Source organism: Accipiter gentilis, chromosome 16, assembly GCF_929443795.1.
Source record: "Accipiter gentilis chromosome 16, bAccGen1.1, whole genome shotgun sequence".
In the NCBI taxonomy this organism is placed as follows: domain Eukaryota; kingdom Metazoa; phylum Chordata; class Aves; order Accipitriformes; family Accipitridae; genus Astur; species Astur gentilis.
The window spans coordinates 7,158,142-7,170,209 of NC_064895.1; positions in this window are offsets into that span (position 1 = coordinate 7,158,142).

The following is a 12,068-nucleotide window of genomic DNA, read 5'->3' on the forward strand; positions in this document are numbered from 1 at the left end:
GAACATACTGCATGACCTAAGGCATGGTCATAATCCATGCTTTTCATCACTTGTACAATACTTTTATACAAGAGATTACCATTCTAAATCATGCTATGCTTTCAATCTTGTAGTCCTGAGGGTCACGTTCGAAAAGGTTTGTCAGATCTACAGGATTAGTATTTTACTATTTATCACCTGGATAGCTTAGACCACCAGAATACTAATATGCACTCCGCTAGGCCAGATTTGGTAGGCAGTCACAGACAATGTGATGAACATGAAAAGAGGAATCAGAACTGACAGTAATGAACACCACAAGAAACAGCTGCAGCTGCTGAGTAGCAAACAGCCAAATATAACAAATTAATGTTCTGTATGCCACAAAACTCTTTCAAAAAGATTTGGGAGCTTAATATCATCCCACTAAACCTAATTCCAAAGAAGTTAAACTTTGATGATGAGATGCCTTAATTGCTTCCACTGGGAATACATGGAATTAGCCAGATTTGCTAGAGATGAGGCCCTTTTAGAAAGGAAGCAAAACAATCAGAGGTTTTTGCACTCTACTGACTGATTGTGGACTCTGGCTGGTTCAAATTCAGGAGTATGTCTGCTGCTGGATGAGCCATTTCTCTGAGTATTACCAGTCACATGAAGGGCATGAAAGAGAAAACAAACAAGTGAATTCTTGCCCTGTGACCAGGACATTTATAATGCTTAGCATACTGATTTACTAAGCTGTGCCATACTAAGCTGGAAGCTTGTTTAATACTGCAGAGTAAGCCATAGCGCTCCAGGGTCAGAGACAAAAAACTGGATTTGCCTGAGCATTGTGAGAGTTGTGCATTATATTCACAAAATAGACAGCAACGTCTCACTAGAAATTAATGCTATATTTGCTAGCAGGCATTGGAGAAAACTGAAGACTGCATTGACTTTGATAACTACCAGAAAGAAATACAGTTCCTCTTAAAGAAATTGGCTCACCAGTTTCAGTGAGCCAGGTTTGGAGCTTGCATCCATTTTAAATGGACTATAATCTCCAAATGTGTTTGATTCTGTCAGATCAAATCTCCATGGAAAGCTAATCCTAAACTACATGCTGTTTTCATTCCTATGGCTATAGTAGTTAATGAAACAGATCAGGACATGCTTCTAAGCAGTGACCTACAGCCATTTATGCTGTAAAATTGGTAGCACATTCCCTGTTCTCTTTTGGATTGGGCCACCTACCTTTTTGGGGCATTATCCAGGCACGGCTCAGGAGGAAGCGTGTGCCAGGGCCCATCTCTGGTTGTCCATGTGGATGCAGAGTCCTTGTTCTGCACAGTGAGAGTGTTCAGCTGTGTGCACACAAGCCGCGTCCTGTCACTTGGTCTCAAAGCAAAAGGATGGTCCTTGAATGTTTTATTAGCATAGACACAGGCTACATGAACAAAGCCCATTTTTACCACAAAAACTTCCACCATCAGGAGTAAAGCACAGGCTGGGTAGCTTATTAATGTTGAGTATAATTTTCCAGGTAATTTTGATCTTTGCAGTCCTGAACTAACCGGCAGCTCTGTAGTAGATGTAAAAATATTGGCTCTTCCATGTACCTGCATCTCAGTGTTACTTGGGAATCTTGTTTTGCACTCCAACAATTCTCCTACAGTGTCTCCATCAGTGTTGCCTCCCCAATCCTCTATTCCTTTCTCTACACATTGTTGGAACATTAAGGTCTCCAATAAGTCATCAGATTTTTCAGGAACCTGCCGCTACATACCATGCTATTCACTATAATCATTATGAGAATACTTAACACACCAGTTAAGCTTTTTTTGACTCCATATCTGTCTGTACATGCCACTATGGTCTGTACTGAACAAAAATGTTTTCTTCTGCCAAATATAGCCCTGGTATACCTGTGCCATTGGTATTTGATATGACTGCCACTGTTGATAGACATAAGGAAAATGAAAATAATAAATTGTTCTTACAGTTCTGAAATATAAATGGTGGCATGGACCATGGTGTCCCATGGCAGTTCTTATAAGGCTGTTCCCTGGGGCAGTGGCTAATCTGAAGTACAGAGGCTGGTCTTCCCTAACAGATCTATGAAAAATACAACAGTACTTTTACAAGCCTGTCATTCCCCAGTACGCAGACTACCAAGCAATGGCCTGAGAGTCACGCAATCTGGGATACAAGACAATGTGTTTATGGTACTGTCATCAAAAAGTCAGTTCTAGTGGGCTCTTCTTATTTGCTGGTGCTCTTTTCAAATGTGTTTGCCTACCCATGTGTGAACTGGTTCACAGTGGTATTAATAAGCAATCCAGAAATGTGCAAATCCAACACCAAATGATCAAAATTGAGAAACTTCTAATTACCTTAGAATGTTAAAGGCAGTTTAACATTAATATGTCCAGCTGTTGTGGAATTCAACAAAAAATCCCAGTAAATATAATTTTCCTTTGAAAAGCTATCCCCTGTGAACAACAGAGAAGCCAAAATTCAGTTTATTTCATCCCCATCTACATTTTCATATATTGACAGTAAAAGAGGGATGGTTTTTTTACTGTGCTGTCTGCAAAGTTCTCTGTGTTCTCATAAGATCAGGCAAAATTACTCCCTATAGTCATGGCAAAGTGAAAAGTTACAATGAGCTCTAGCTGACAGTGAATTCTGGGCTTGATGGTATTCTAGATCCATTATCTTGTCATGCCTGATTCAGTAAGAAAATATTCATACCATACTTCTGTTGAACTATTTTTGAACACTTTTTTTCTTTGCTATCCTTTTACGTTCGAGAGAGAGAGAGAGAGAGAAAAAGAACTTTATTTAATCTTCCTATGTTCCTTGCTTGCCATTTGAACTTGCTCTCATCCCAAATATTTTAGTAATCACAGAAGTGCTGGTGCTGGCTAATTCTATACTCACTTGATGCATTGCTTTCAACACCACAATTGTGTTCATTGTTAAATTTAAAAAATTGTTTAAATCATCTTGTCATCACTACTATTTTTGCAGTTCTACCTGAATGACTAGTTTTCATAGTGACTATGACAATATCTATATCTAAAAGGATGTATGATTTGTGCTCAGTGATCATCATACTAGTGAGATTTCTTAAGTTCAGGAAATTTCTCTTCACAGTACGAGGTAAAAAGTATTTACTAGCGATATAAAATTTTCTCTCATACCTGTTTCACCAGACATATAATCTTTTAATTCTTGGCAAATGCATGAACGTGGAAATTTAAAAATGCACGACTATAACTTAAAATTGACACCGGTATCTCACTGGGTACAGGCTACCATAAGTAGCAAAATTTTGAATGCTGCATATACAGTGTAATGTTAGATCATTTGCTTGGTATAACCAACTTTCTAGTATTTATCTTTTAAATTTTTCTTTATATAGGCAAGTGGACTTCAATTATAGAATCATAGAATGGTTTGGGTTAGCAGGGACCTTTAAAGGTCATCTAGTTCTAACACCCCAGCCATGGGCAAGGACCCTTTCCACTAGATCAAGTTCTCCAAGCCCCATCCAACCTGGCCTTGGACACTTCCAGGGATGGGCCATCCACAACCTCTCTGGGCAACCTGTTCCAGTGCCTCACCACCCTCACAGGGAAGAACTTCCTTATATCTAACCTAAATCTACCCACTTTCAGTTTAAAGCCATTACCCCTTGTCCTGTCACTACATGCCCTTGTGAAAAGTCCCTCTCCAGCTTTCCTGTAGGTCCCCTTCAGGTACTGGAAGGCTGCTATAGGGTGTCCCCGGAGCCTTCTCTTCTCCAGGCTGAACAACCCCAACTCCCTCAGCCTGTCTTCATAGCAGAGGTTCTGCAGCCCCCTGATCATCTTCATGGCCCCCCTCTGGACCCACTTGAGCAGTTCCATGTCTTTCTTATTCTGGGGGCCCCAGAGATGAACACAGAACTACAAGTGGGGTCTCATGAGAGCAGAGTAGAGGGGGAGAATCACCTCCCTCAACTTGTTGGTCACACTTCTTTTGATGCAGCCCAGGATATGGTTGGCTTTCTGGGCTGCAAGCGCACATCATTGCTGGATCATGGTGAGCTTTTCGTCAACCAACACCCCTAAGTCCTTCTTCTCAGGGCTGCTCTCAATCCACTCATTGCCCAGCTCGTATTTGTGCGTGGAATTGTCCTGAGCCATGTGCCGGACCTTGCTCTTTGCCTTGATTTTGCTCATTCACACATTGAACAGCATAACCCTTTTTTTTTTTTTTTGTAAGAAATGGTATCTCATCCATAATGACATCACAGGATCAAGGGGTCCTGCAGTTGTATTATTTTAGCTGTGAACCTATGCCACAGAAACAGATATTTTCCAAGAGATCCTTGGCTTTCTGTACAATCCCTGTGGTCTTGGATAGGAATTTGTGATATTTTCCAGCAAAATATTTCACATTCTGTCTTCACAATAGCATGGCTAGAAAATTTTTGTATGAATGCATACTCATGAAAGTTTATGATATGAAATTTCTATTGATCATTTTAAAAGTATGAAAAAATAAAACTATCTTAGATGAACAATTCTCAGTCGGACTCTAGCTTTTATACTGTGTTTCCTCCCTTAAAACTTCTGTATATTTATTTTCCAACTTTATTGAAATTGTGTGGGTTGTTGCAGTGGGTTTTTTTTCCTGCTACGCTACACACATACATTTCTTTTCTTCTCAAGATTTTTTTTCCTTTTGTTTTAAAAAGTTATTTTAGTTTAATTAGTAGGTTCAAGCTCTTGGAGTAATATGTAATTTTTCTTTTTTTTTTTTTTTTCTTTTTTCTTTTTTTTTTTAATCAGCTCTGCTGCGTGCTGGTTAAGATATTTGAAAATTATCCTGTATTCTGCAGAAGTTACTTCTGTCTTCTGCAACTGTTACTTGCAAAAATTCTTTCTCTTTTTCAGTGCTTTTGAAAAAGCATCTGTAAATATATTTTGGTTTAGAATTTAAAATTACATTTTTTGTTAAATTTATTATTGAGAGACTCATGGTAGGCTTATATCGTGACTCTAGATTTTCACTCATTTTTCTTCCTAAAATGGAGGCCACCCTTCCTCCCATCAGTTCACTTAGGTTCATTGGTGTTTTCAAAATATATGAAATGTGAATACTGTTTTATTCCTTCATAATTTTGATTTTTGTTTTATTTTCTCCTGCTTACTGTAGTCCTTCTAAAAATTTTGGGTTTCTATAATCATATTAACCATTCCATTGGATCTCATTTTATGTAAAACATTTATACTGATCATGCTCTGTTGTCAGATGTTTAAATGTCCTCATAGTTCTGTTATTTCACCTTTACTGACCAAAAAGTGAATTTTTATTAAAAGACATTTAATAAACACCAATGTTCTTTTTCCTTTTTTTTTTAAGAGAAATTTTTATTTCTTATGAATTAATGTAATTTTACATTGTTTCTAATTATTCAGGTAAAAGGATTTTATGAGTTTATTCAAAGTAATAGGCTGGAAGTATTGACAGCATCATTCTTTAGCTCGTCATCTTAAGAAAAAAAAGTTTCAATTTCTGCGTCAGTTAATGCCTTAGAATATTACTTTGATGACATATATGCCAGAAGCCTGGCAAGTCACTACCATTCAAGAACAAAATTAATCACAAAAATATTATTTAAGAACTGTTATTTCACACTAACAAGAAACATTATCTCATTAACAGTCTAATAACATGACATGTTTGACTTGTTTCAGTAACATATACAATGACTTCAATCCACATGTTTTAGAAAGGAATATTTGCAAAAGGAGAAAAAAAGAATCCTCCCTCTGCTTAGATTTTTTAGTAAAAGTATTTAACAGTGTTCGTGGGCATCTTGATAAAATGATCAGAACAAAGTATAACCAAGAATAAGACCCAGTGAGTGAGAATAAGATATGCAGAAGCAAAAAAGTTGCCATGTTTAGCTGAATTAGTAAATTGCAAGCAATGTCGCTGTTATTTTTGCAACCATTTGATTTATGTTATCACAAACCAGGCATATAAGTGAGAATGTCCTGTGAGGTGATAAGGGATCAGTTTTATAAGGAATATCCTTTTTTTCTTGTCACACTCATGCATTTTCCCTCCTCCTTGCTACTTATAATAGACAAGGCATAGGAAGTTTTAATACTGGATGGATGGTGAGATATTGAAGGTGGACTACAAAATACAATAAAACATATGTTGCTTTTTTATCACAATAGGATGGAAAAATAAACACGATAAATATACTGGATGAGGTCTACGGTGTGTATAAATCAGTTTCTTCTGTGACTTTTTGGCAGATTACCACCTTAAATCCTAGTTTGTTTACATGAAATGATATGGAAATGGACATTTAAAAGATAAAGAAAGTACAAAATAGGGTAAAATGGAACACGAAGGGATTAGATGTTCAGCTTTCAAGTTTAATACAGATGGAGAATGAAGCTGCAGATTTTGTCCCAACAATGATGAATTACAAAGTAGGACTGTTTCTCATGTCAAAGTTACCAGAACACTAAATGGATAATGACGGCAGATAATGGATACAGTACCTGTACAGATTAATTTGAATGTAAATTTAATTTCATACACAATTGAGAGGTGAAATTTTCCTAAACTATATCCCTCATCTGTCAAACAAGACAGTCTTTAAGGAGTCACCTTTATAGATTTGAAATGCCATATTAAGATCAGTGGGTAGGATTCCTCTTTCTAATATTCCTCGCTCTATCATCCACAAAACCAATTGTGCCTTTCCAGGGTTATTTGTAACAAAATTATGAGCTAACATCAAAATCATAAGCTATAAAAATTTCTTTTCCTGTTTGCTTACCTGAATGTGTTTTCCTTTTAACTTTGGAAAATCATTTGCATGCCTAACTGGAATGATTTGGCATAATAAGATAGAGGAGAAAAAGAAAGAGAGATCATTTCTGGTGAAGGATCAAAATAGAGCAATTATGTCTTAATGTTTACAACCTAAATAATTAAAACGATGCCCCAGGCAGAAATCCATTAGTCCAAGGCAATGAGGATATCTCACTGAATAGCTGCAAGTGTAAAAACAGAAAAAAGTATTCAAGAGTCAAAGGATGCTGAAGATCTACATCAACTGAGTTATAAATTGAACAATTCTGAAACACCTTGTGCCTTGGATCCTAAGGGTTAAATCTTTTTATGAAATTTTTACCAAACTTGTGTGGCTTCAGAAACTTTTTATACATGCTAGATAATCCTCTCAATTTTTTCTAGGGGATTTCTGACATTCATGGCTTAGGAAAGCAGAATCCCCAACATTTTCTGTTGGAGGTAGAAGTAGTAGTTTCTTTTTTTTTCTTCTTTTTTTTTTCTGTTCAACAAGAGTTTGTCCTAAATAGGAGAAAGTGGGCAATATTATTTACTTATTTGTAGAGATGCAAGAACAGTAGAAAATGAAAATATTTAAGAAGCTTAAACTCCAGAATATAACTAAATAAAGGAATAAAATAACAGGCTGCTTAAGTTTTGTTTTATTTTAGAAGTACACCTTGTTACATATTGCAACAGAGCTGTTCAGGCAGACAAAGTAATGAAAGACATAAAAGAGTCCTGGATGACACATGCAAGTAATAATATCATTCTGCTCCTTCAAGTGAGCCCATGACTGTGTCACTTCTTCAAATCGCCTTGTGTATTCACTGCAACCTGCCATCACGATTTCTTTCTATCCACGTGGTGTTTCAGACAGACAGCCCCCTTTAAACCTCAGCCTTAGCTAACCATGGAAGAAATAAAACAGCTGCATACTCAATGTCAACTGAAATAGAGCCATAGAGTCAAGTGCCATTAAAGAACATCTGGCACTAAGAGACAAGCTATTTTAGTACCTCTGCTAGTGAATGTATAGACATGTTTAAACTCTTTCTCCCTTCATACCATACTGTCATTGCAACTCTTCTCCAAAAGATCTGTCCACATTTTGCACACCAAGCAAATACCCTATGGGATATTGTTAGCAATTTGCTTTTCTTTCCTGAGAGCACAATATTATGCCTCCCTGTAAGACTCTGCTTTTCATTTATTCCTTTAGTACTTCTGTTTTTGCAGAGAGGGGGTGGGGGGGTTGGGGGGGCGGAGAGCGGGAAGAGAAGATTATTTTTTTCTGATTGCTTTTTCTTTAATTTAGATGGTTCTCGTGATCACTAGACACCAGGTTTGTCACTTTGAATATCAGTCTCCAGCATCATACTATTAAGCAACACATTTATTTGAGTTCCAACCTTTTCAGGTTTCCATAGTAACTACTGCTTAGTATAGACCCTTGTAAACTGATTAAACAAAGCCACAGTAGCTCTGAAAAAATGACACATCTGGATTTTGTTTTATTATTAAAAATGTATCTTTCTATAATGTGTGTTATGGTCAGAGGTGTCAACCCCAAAATGTTTAAAAATGTATACTTGTATATACATTAATACATATAATTATAGCTGTATGTTAATATAATATTATATATATTTAAAAATATCAATTGTATATAGAATATTGTGTGTGATATATATGCTATATATTGCAAATAAGGATAAAGAATAAAAATACAAAGTATACAAAAATATTCATTATAAAGACCTGTCCACTACACCAATGGAGAAACAAGTTCAAGAGAAGTTGCATCATTTTCTCTTAGAAATGTAGGGATTCAAAGGCCTTGTTGTCAGTTGTCACTGAGTCTGCTGCTATTCATAACACTTACTGACAAAAGAGCTCCAGCTATCTAATATACCCATACATAACGGTAAGAAGGCAACTGTGAACTTTATCCAACTGATTTATGACATATATGAAAGTATTGGTGAATGTCAATTCAATTATTTGTGCTACCACCAGGAAACATGTTGTATCAGATTCCCCTGTTGATTGCCTTAAAACATAGCTGTTGTAAAACTGGCACAGAGACCAAATTACTCTCTTGACCTGATCAAAGCTGAAACATAAAACAGAAAACATCATTAAACTAGCGCATCAACCCTTAATGCACTCACTCATGCAATATTTTGTGTATTTCAGTTCTCACTCTGCAAAAGGGAAAGAGAAATTAAGTACGGGTAGTAAGAATGGTCAGAAATGTCAAGAAAGATGGTGCAAAACTACTATTACCCAGCCTAGCCTGGCAAAGATGAAAGTGAAAGGAAATATGGCAGCTGTGTATAAAAGCTATGGGGTGTCCAGTGAAATGAGTGGGTAGCAAGTTTAAAATTAAGGAATATGTTCTCCCCCTCTGCCCCATTTAAATTGTGAAGCTCACTGTCTCAGGAACCTAAGAAAATTAATATTATCTCTGGATTCAAGAGGGTTTAAATAAATTCATGGAGGACAGCTTCATCTGCCACTGTTTGATCATAGAATCATTTAGGTTGGAAAAGACCTCTAACATCATTGAGTCCAACTGTAAACCTAACACTGCTGAGTCCACCACTAAACCATGTCCCTAAGCGCTACATCTACACATCATACCTCCAGGGTACCTCAACCACTTCCCTGGGCAACTTGTTCCAATGCTTGATAACCCTTTCAGCAAAGAAATTTGTCATAATATCCAATGTAAACCTCCCCTGGTGCAACTTGTGGCTGTTTCCTCTCATCCTATCAGTTGTTACTTGGGAGAAGAGACCAGCACCCACCTTGTTACAACCTCCTTTCAGGCAGTTGTAGAGAGCAATAAGGTCTCTCCTCAGCCTCCTTTTCTCCAGGCTAAACAATCTCCATTCCCTCAGCTGCTCCTCAGGAGATTTGTGCTCTAGACTCTTCACCAGTTTCGTTGCCCTTCTCTGGACACGCTCCAGCACCTCCATGTCTTTCCTGTAGTGAGGAGCCCAAAACTGAACACAGGACTCGAGGTGCGGCCTCACCAGTGCCGAGTACAGGGGAACAACCACCTCCCTGCACCTGTTGGCCACGTTATTTCTGATGCAGGCCAGGATGCCATTGGCCTCCTTGGCCACCTGGGCACACTGCTGGCTCATATTTAGCCGACTGTTAACCAGCACCCCCAGGTCCTTTTCTGCTGGGCAGCTTTCCAGCCACTCTTCCCCAAGCCTGCAGCGTTGCATGGGGTTGTTGTGACCCAAGTGTAGGACCCGGCACTTGGCCTTCCTTGTTGAACGTCATACAATTGGCCTTAGCCCATGGATCCATCTTGTCCAGATCCCTCTGTAGAGCCTTCGTCCTTCAAGCAGATCAAGACTCCCTCCCAACTTGGTGTCATCCATAAACTTACTGAGGTTGCGCTCGATCCCCTCATTCAGATCATTGATAAAGATATTAAACAGAACTGGCCCCAATTCTGAACCTTGGAGAACAGCACTTGTGACCAGACACCAACTGGATTGAACTCCATTCATGACCACTCTTTGGGCCTGGCCATGCAGCCAGTTTTTTTACTCAGTGAAGATTACACCTGTCCAAGACATGAGCAGCCAGTTTCTCCAGGAGATTGCTGAGGGAAACAGTGTCAAAGGCTTTACTAAAGTCTAGGTAAGCAACATCCATTGATACCATGGTCCAGGTGCAACCTCTTTTTCTCCCAAAACCACTAAGGAAGATACACTGTTTATACTCTATTTTTATATTCTTTCCTACATTTTTATTATTTATTGAAGTTGATGATGAGATAGTAGAGTTATTAAGCTGAATGGACCTTTAGTTTGAACCAGAAAGGACATTTTTATGTTTTTGTGCAACTAAGCTCATGCTAAACAGGATTTCCTGTAACCCCAGCTTTGATCATTAATTTCACCAGGTCATCGGTTTGTGACTATGCTGACTGTGTCTGTTATTGACAGGTACACAGTGAAAGGTTAGGCGATTAAAGTCTCATTTCCATGAACACAAAGGAGCCCAGAGGCCCCAGGGCAGGCAAGGGTGCCTGAATGCCCCACTTGGAGACACAACCCCCACCCCAGGTCCCCCCAGGGCTGTTTCAAGTAATCCTCAGCCCCAGGGGCCAGGGGACACCCCACACCATGAGTCAGCTGTGGCAGCTCTCCAGGGCACCTCACAGACTGAGGGGGGTCTGTCCTCAAGGGCACAGGGCTTAGCAGAGCATTTGAAGATTGTGCAAGACTGATTATGGGGTGTTCAGGGGAGGAATGAAAATTGGGTAAAGAGATTGAGGTGGTTTCCGTAGGAACAAGCCTGGGAAAATAGAGAGATAAAGGGATAAAAGGTGCCAGCTGCTGATTAGCACACCCAATCAGTACAGTCTGGCTTGTGTCCTGATTAAACACCATTTTTAACTCTTCTCCTGGGTGAGGGACTCCCTATTCTGGGGGGTGGGGGGGTGGTGTCTAACTGCCAGCAATGGGAGTGGGACCTCAGACCATACACACTTCTTCACACAAGCCTAAAAAGCAGACATTTTAGGTAGGAAAATGGATTACAATGTCCCTGAACATAAGTGTAGATAAAGACAACTCCACATCATTCCTGCAAACAGCATGAGGCAGATAATTCAGGAACTGCAGCTTCTCACCATCTTGACATTACTTTGCCTGTTGCTTCAACACTTCCTGACTGTAGAAAAAATTTCCATCTTTTTTTTTTTTCCTCTCGTGTACATATTATTAGCAGAGCTAATGAAAAAGTTTAATTCAAATTTCAGTAGCATTCTTTGTTCCATCAGAAAAAATGATATTGAAGTCCTAATTATCTAAAAACTTTCATTGTCCCCTTTTTGATTGAAGGCAACTTCTAAGCTGTTTTGAGAGTATTTTACATGAATGCTAAGTTAGGAAAAAAAGCAAGAAAGCTGAAGGCCAAAGAATGTCTTCTTTTATTTATTAAGATCATTAAAAGACAAATAAAACCATATCTAGAATCCCAAATTTCTCTATGGGGTCATAAAATGCCATATCTTCTAGGTAACAATCTAAATTTAACACATCCTTCTGCTGCATTTCTTGACCTTCATCTGTGGAACACAAATTACTTCTGTGGGTTATTTCCTACAATTCTATAAAGAAGTTGAAGAGAAACAAATTTAGACTTCAGTTAGATCAACTGGACTTGCAAAATGATCAAATAGGGAGAATTCAAACCACAATTTA